Source organism: Hyperolius riggenbachi, chromosome 1 (assembly GCF_040937935.1).
Source record: "Hyperolius riggenbachi isolate aHypRig1 chromosome 1, aHypRig1.pri, whole genome shotgun sequence".
NCBI classification, from domain to species: Eukaryota; Metazoa; Chordata; class Amphibia; order Anura; family Hyperoliidae; genus Hyperolius; species Hyperolius riggenbachi.
The window spans coordinates 611,889,188-611,896,657 of record NC_090646.1 but is presented as its reverse complement, the minus strand read 5'-3'; positions in this window follow the sequence as shown (position 1 = coordinate 611,896,657).

Here is a 7,470-nt window from a genome sequence, read left to right as displayed (position 1 = left end):
TCAGAGACCCGGGATCAGTTCTGTGTGTGCTGATAAGCAGGGTAGCGGACAGTGAATGACTTGGAGAAAGTCGTTTATTCACAGCAATATAAATAATTAATATATACAGACAATTATTAAAATCAACAATTATTAAAACAGTAATAGCCAGTATAAAAAATAAAAGAAGGGAGAAAAATACTTAGGGTTTGTGGAAATATGTCCTTTCGTGGGAAAATCATCAAGTCCAAGCAAAATGGTTTCAGGTTCTTAAAGCTCTTGGTTTCAATCAAAGTTCAGCAGAATTCTTTGTTCCAGGTTACAGAAGATGACCAATCAAGATGGCCGCTAGCCCATGTGTCCTTTGTTTCAGAGCTTGATTCAAAGTTCAGCAAAATGGCCACCAGCCATGTGTCCTCTGGCTGGCAGCAGAATGTTCAAGATGTTTCAGGGTGGAGGACACTGAGTTTGGGACCTCTGCCATTCTTATGCCCCTGATTCAGTAGGAGGGAGTGAGGGCGGGGAGCCACACACCCCCTTAGAAGATGAGATGAGCCCTCCCCTTGTCCTGGGGACCAGAAATCAAATCTACCCATATATGGGCTCTATCTCACAGAACCGTACAGGTCAGGGCAGATTTATTAACATTTTCAGGTCTGTCTCGATTTACCCAGTGCCCTGATACCAGACATGAGGGGTGGGACCCCTGTGGTATCATCAGGGCACTTTCAAACTGCCTAACTGGCAGTCTTTACCTCAGAATGTTCTGAAACTTCCTCAGAACCAGCACCGGGACTCATGCTACACTTCCCCCACGTTTGGCGAAGCTGCCATCTCAGGAATCCCAGAAATATGACAGATCTGGGAAGTTATGAATTATGCTATGAGACTCAGGTTATTCAGGATGTGTGCTAGCTGCTAACAGCTGACTTCCCTTTGATCTTTACCAGGGAGCAAGGTGTCAAGACCTCCCGGGGATTTGTAGCCTGCCTGGCTGCACCTAGGCATCCTTATCACCCTTTGGTTAATTAACATCTACATGCGATCAGCTAGGTGTCACCTGGTTCCCAGAACAGAAAGGGGAATTGTGCCTTCCACAGGGAGTATGTCCAAGCTAATTAACACCTCCCCCCAGGCTTTTACTCAGCTAAGACAGATCCCCCAGCTGTTCCTAGGCAGAGGGATACTACACATCAAATCTTGGTTCTATTGATCTGAAGCGCAATCGATGCAGAGAATCGAGTGCGATCGCTTTTTCTTCACGGGCGGTTCCAGGACGCGTCTGCAGCCCCGCAACCGTCCGTGACACTATGCATCAGAAGAGGGTTAATCTTAGGATGGAGGTTAGTGTTAGGGAACCTGAAGCGAGAGTGATATGGAGGCTGCCATATTTATTTCCCTTTAAATAATACCAGTTGCCTGGCTATCCTGCTGATCTGTTTGGCTGCAGTAGTGTCTGAATCACACACTTTAACCAGCTTGTGGATAATATAGTCAGATGTCCAATTATGCGGCTACAGGGTCCAGCAGTTGTACCTGGGGGAATTGGGCGTGCAATAATTTTTTTTTTTGAAAATTACGTTATAATTTTTTTTAATTTTGTATCGTTTTAAAAGTTAGAAAATAATTTTTTGGACATTTTTAATGTTTAATATTTAGAACGTATTCATTTTTGAAAGTTATCTTTTTCAAATGTATCGTTTTCAGTATAATAAGGTTAGGAAGGGGTGTCTTAGGGTTAGGCATCAAGAAGGGGGGTTAGGGTTAGGCATCAGGAAGGCGGGTTTTGGGCTTAGGCTTCAGGAAGAGGTGCTTTAGGGTTAGGCATCAGGGAGGGGGGGATTTAGAGTTAGGCCCAGGGAGGGGGTTTTAGGGTTAGTCATCAGGGGGGGGGGGGCTAGGGTTAGGTGTCAGGAAGGGGGGGTTTTGGGTTAGGTGTCGGGGGGGGGGGGGGTAGGGTTAGGTGGCTGGAGGGGGGTGTTAGGGGTAGGCATCAGGAAGGGGGGTTTTAGGGTTAGGCATTGGAGGGGGGTTAGGGTTAGACATCAGGAAGGGAGGTTTTAGGCTAAGGCATCAGGAAGGGGTGTTTTAAGGTTAGGTTTCAGAAAGGGGTGTTTAGTGTTAGGCGTCAGGAAAGGGAGGTTAGGGTTAAGCGTCACGAAGGGGGGTTTGGGGTTCGGTGTCAGGAAGGGGGGGGTTAGAGTTAGGCGCCAGGAAAGAGGTTTTTAGGGTTAAGCAGCAGGAAGGGAGGTTTTAGGGTTAGGTGTCAACAAGGGAGGTTTTAGGGTTAGGTGTCAGGAAAGGGGGTTTTAGGGTTAGGTGTCAGGAAGGGAGGTTTTAGGGTTAGGTGTCAGGAAGGGAGGTTTTAGGGTTAGGTGTCAGCAAGGGAGGTTTTAGGGTTAGGTGTCAGGAAAGGGGGTTTTAGGGTTAGGTGTCAGGAAGGGAGGTTTTAGGGTTAGTTATCAGAGTGGGGAGGTTTCTGTGTGAGAGTAGGGTTAGGTTAAGTAGTAGTAAAATATTGTTAATATATACCAATATTTTATTAGGATAATTTACACTATTTACATTTTAAAATCAAATATTGGTAGATATTAAAGATCATTTTATTAACAGACAGTCGCCCATATTTCATGCACGCATGTGTGCAGATCGTTAAACACTACCCAGAGAAGATACCAGTCAGTTGCTATATGGGTGGAATGAAAGCGACTTGTGATGAAAAATGTAGCTGTGATAAAACACAGATGCAATAATAAGTGTCCCCCAGGAGATGCGAATTCAACACCTTATTTCCTGCCATTCACCAGTAGCTGTGGTATGCTGTATTACCACTAGATGGCAGTGTTTTCTACTGAGTTGAGCACACTTCAAAAGCTTTCTTGGCTACAATTAGTATACTGTGTACACTAAAAATTACTGTACACACAAGGCAGAATGGTAATAGTTAAACACACAGCCTCCTGCATTGCACTACAGTGCAAGGCAGTGGTGTAGCAAAAGGGGATGCACCAGGGCCTTTGGACCAGAGGGGCCCAGTAGCAGCTTTTTATTGGTTCTAAGATGGTAATGCTCACCTCTATGTGTGCTCTGATTAGTTGTAACCATTAATAGACTGCTCTCCTCCCCAGCCTACACCTCTCTGACACTGCAGCTGTCCTTGTAAGGTTTTGGTGCTCCATATCAATTGTTATGTATAGAGTGCTTGAGGGGGTCAAATGTAAAACTAGCACTGGGGCCCACAGCTCCTAAGCTACGCTACTGTGCAGCAAGCTGACCAGGCCCTAAAGGGCAGAAATGAGCAGTTTGGTAATCCTTGGGAACAGGGCCGCTTCTAGACTTTTTGTTGCCTGTGGCAAACTTGTGAGGATGCGCCCCCTCCCCCCTGAATTGGAATGATCGCACAGCACCTGACAGTTTGCACTGCACATTATAGCTACAGTGAACCCCCAAAAAACACTATCAGTATAGGTAGGTAGCCAGGTATAGGTTCCCCCAGTATTGATAGCTAAGAACAGTTGCCCCCCGTATAGGTTAGCCAGGTACAGTTGCCCCCAGTATGGGTAGGTAGCCAGGTATAGGTGCCCCCAGTATTGTTTGCTAAGTACAGTTGCCCCCCGTATAGGTTAGCCAGGTACAGTTGCCCCCCGTATAGGTTAGTCAGGTACAGTTGCCCCCAGTATAGGTTAGCCAGGTACAGTTGCCCCAGTATAGGTTAGCCAGGTACAGTTACCCCCAGTATAGGTTAGCCAGGTACAGTTGCCCCCAGTATAGGTTAGCCAGATACAGTTGCCCCAAGTATAGGTTAGCCAGGTACAGTTGCCCCCAGTATAGGTTAGCCAGGTACAGTTGCCCCCAGTATAGGTTAGCCAGGTACAGTTGCCCCCAGTATAGGTTAGCCAGGTACAGTTGCCCCAGTATAGGTTAGCCAGGTACAGTTACCCCCAGTATAGGTTAGCCAGGTACAGTTACCCCCCAGTATAGGTTAGCCAGGTACAGTTGCCCCCAGTATAGGTTGGCCAGGTACAGTTACCCCCAGTATAGGTTAGCCAGGTACAGTTGCCCCCAGTATAGGTTGGCCAGGTACAGTTGCCCCCAGTATAGGTTGGCCAGGAACTCTCTTCACTTCCTGTTTCTGCCTGGTGCTGTCCCCAGACTTCTGCCGTCTGAGGAAGTCACCTCACTTGGCATCATGGACGGACAGGGCCTGCTTGGGAAAATCTAGAATGATTTCCACAATGTTTAAAGCCGCATCTACACGAGTAGATGTGGCCGCGATGCTCCTTATCAATTGAGCCGCTGATGCGGCTCGATTGATAAGATCCGACAGGACGGATCTCCGCACCGCCGATTCCCTGCTCGATCCCCGCGGGGGGACAATGGCAGGGAATCGAGCGGAAGGTAAGCGGTGCCGGCGGGGACGAGTGGGCACGAGCGGGGAATCGAATGCGGCGCACGCGCAGCGAGCGGGGACGCGGCGGGGACACGCGGAAGAGGCGATCCGGCGGCTAAACGAGCCGCCGGATCGCTGCAACATCTCATAGTGTAGACGGGGCTTAAATATTACAAGGGTATTGCTTTGATTTTTCTTCAATGATGTTTGTTTATTGGGCTTCCCCTCTGTGAAATAATCCCACTTTGACCAGGGAAGGAGCGCGCAAATGTTGGGATTTACACTATTATGAACTCACCCATTTGCACACACTTTTCCATTGGCTGTCCGAATCACACCAACGAGAAGGTTGCGTATTTGTGACTGTCCTGTATATACCATTGTTGAGTTGCGTAAAGTGTCTTTCCTGTAGAGAAAGCAGTAGGATGTCCTTTTTAAGAATACCAGTTGCCTGGCAGTCCTGCTGATCTTTCTACCAGTTCAAAAGGAAAAAAGCACAGCAGCGTTCCGATTGGCGGTGGGTGCTGGACCATGCAACAGCAGTCAATTCAAGTTTCCATTCAAGGGCCACACACCACACTTGCAGGGACTATTTTTATTGCTCCATTACCAAAAACACAATCAATCGTATTGCCAATGATCGTTTTGGGGCCACTTGGGGTTTCTTTGTCAAGGCACAGTAACGATACTTGGTCTGCTGATCTTTCTTGCTTCACTAGTGTCTGAGTCACATACCAGAAACAAGCATGTGGTCAGACTAGTCACAACATCTACTCTGCATACAGGTTCTGGGTCTGTGGCTTAAAGTTGTAGCAGCAGATGATCACAACAGCCAGGGAATGGCCATGGTTTAAGTGCAAATACCCCTGGCAGCCTCCATACATCTCTTCCTGGAACTTAAAAAAAACATCTGTCACAAACTGCAGTTATCCAGCAGATTGCCCAGCAAGTTCATGGTGAACCAGAACTCCTAGGAGTGTCTAAGGCAGTGGTCCTCAAACTAAGGCCCGCGGGCCGAATGCAGCCCCCTGAGGCTTTTTTACCACCCCCCCCCCCAGAAAAAAAATGTATTACTTATAGATATGGACCGCCCCCCCCCCCCCCCTCCCTCGCCTGGGTCCTCCGTCCTCCGATCCCCTCCAGCTTTAAAAAGTTACGGTGCTGCAGCTATTGTAAGAGGCACGGGCGGGGATCACTCACCTTTTCCGCGTTCCAACGTGCGCTCTACTGACGTCACTTCCTGTAACGCCACCGTGTAAGGACTGCATAATAGGAGGCTTAGGAGCTGTCTACAATACCTATGTACAATGTAATGTTTTTCTACATCATTTTATGTATACTCCGGCCTCCCAGCAGTCGGAAGTATGTTGACCCGGCCCTTGACCGAAAAAGTTTGGGGACCCTTGGTCTAAGGGCTTGAAAGAGACCAAAAAGCCCACTTACTAAAATGCTATGCAAAACAGAAGTTTGTTTTAAGAAGGCAAACTTCTCTTAGGTTCAGTGCACATCAAAAACCTCTAGCAGATGCGCAAAATGCTAGAGGTTTTTGAAGCAGATTTTCAGAGCGATTCTAGGCATGTTTAGAGAGATTTTCTAGGCTGTTACTGAACAGCTACTGTAACAAAAATGCTTGGAACACCGCTCTGATCTAGCGTTTTTCAGAGTGGTTTGAGCTTTTCCTATACTTTACATTGAGGCAGAAACGCATCTGCAAACAGCAAAAATGCTGCAGGAGCCACGTTTGCAGTTTGGTAAAAACCTCAAACTGCTGGTGTGCACCATCCCATTGAGATACATTAGCCAAGCGTATTCACACGCAGCAGCGGTTTTGAAAACGCTACCAAAACCGCCTGGTGTGCACCAGCCCTTAAACATACTGCAGACAATTGAGACTGAGCTTGTGCTTGCGGTATTTTTACTTTCAGTAATTTCCTCCTATGTCTGCAGCAGGGGCGTAACTAGAAATCCCCGGGCCCCCCTGCAAAAAAAAAAACCCAGGCCCTCACCCCCCCAGGGCCCGCTCAGTGACTTTTTGGGGGGTAGGAGGGGTCGCAACATAAGAGGAGAGCGTGGCCGCAGATTGGTGGGGAGGGGGGACATTCCCCCCTTCCTCACCTCGAGCTCTCCTCTCAGCGCGCCCCCTCCTGCAATCAGTAGGGGCAGCGGGCGGGCGGCGGCAGACTAGACACATACCTCCTTAGCGCCGGAGGTCTCCCATCAGTAAGTGCTTTATGCTACTTCCTGTGTAAACAGGAAGTAACATGAAACTGTCGGGCCCCACCGCGGGGGCAGGAGTCACATCCCCTATTGTTACGCCGGTGGTCTGCAGCCTGTATCTCTAGAACAACTGTGTTTTGACATGTGGGTTTCAGAAGTCATCATCTCTGGCTGTATAATTTTCAACTTATATTACCTTAAAGTTCAGGCAGCAGAGCAGGCTCATCCACAAAGCAATCTAGGGAACTGCCTGGAGCCTATTGGACATCAAGAGCCCAGCTGCTCTTTCTCTGACCACTCTTCCACCCCAGCTTACTAAAAAGACTGTAGTAGGAAGCAGAGTCAGGTTTTCCTCACAACCATATTATATAATGTTTGCTGTGTTGCTCCAGTCTCCTTCCTTTTACGCAAGATCCGGTAAGTTGTTCCTGCTGCTCCGGGGGGCAGCAGCCGGCAAGCACAAGTATCCAGCTTTAGGCAATCCCCGCCTGTGTCAGATACCGGGGACTTTGAGGCTGAGGGCACGCATAGCAGATATGCTAGCGTTGCGTAAAACACTGCGTTTACGCCGCTAGTGAAAGTCTATGGGCCGCAGGAAAAATGCATATGCACTTTATATGCGCTTTCAAACCTGCGTTTTTAAAAACGCTGTTTTTTATTATTATTATTATTATTATTATTGATTTATAAAGCGCCAACATATTCTGTGGCGCTGTACAAAGTAAGAAACAAACATGGGGTACATAATACAGACAATGGTGTACACTAAATACAAGATACATAATTAGTGACAAAATACAGAAAATGATACAGCATACAGAATACAAAATATAGAAATGATAATGACAGTGATAAAAGTAACATGATGAATAAAATGTATAATA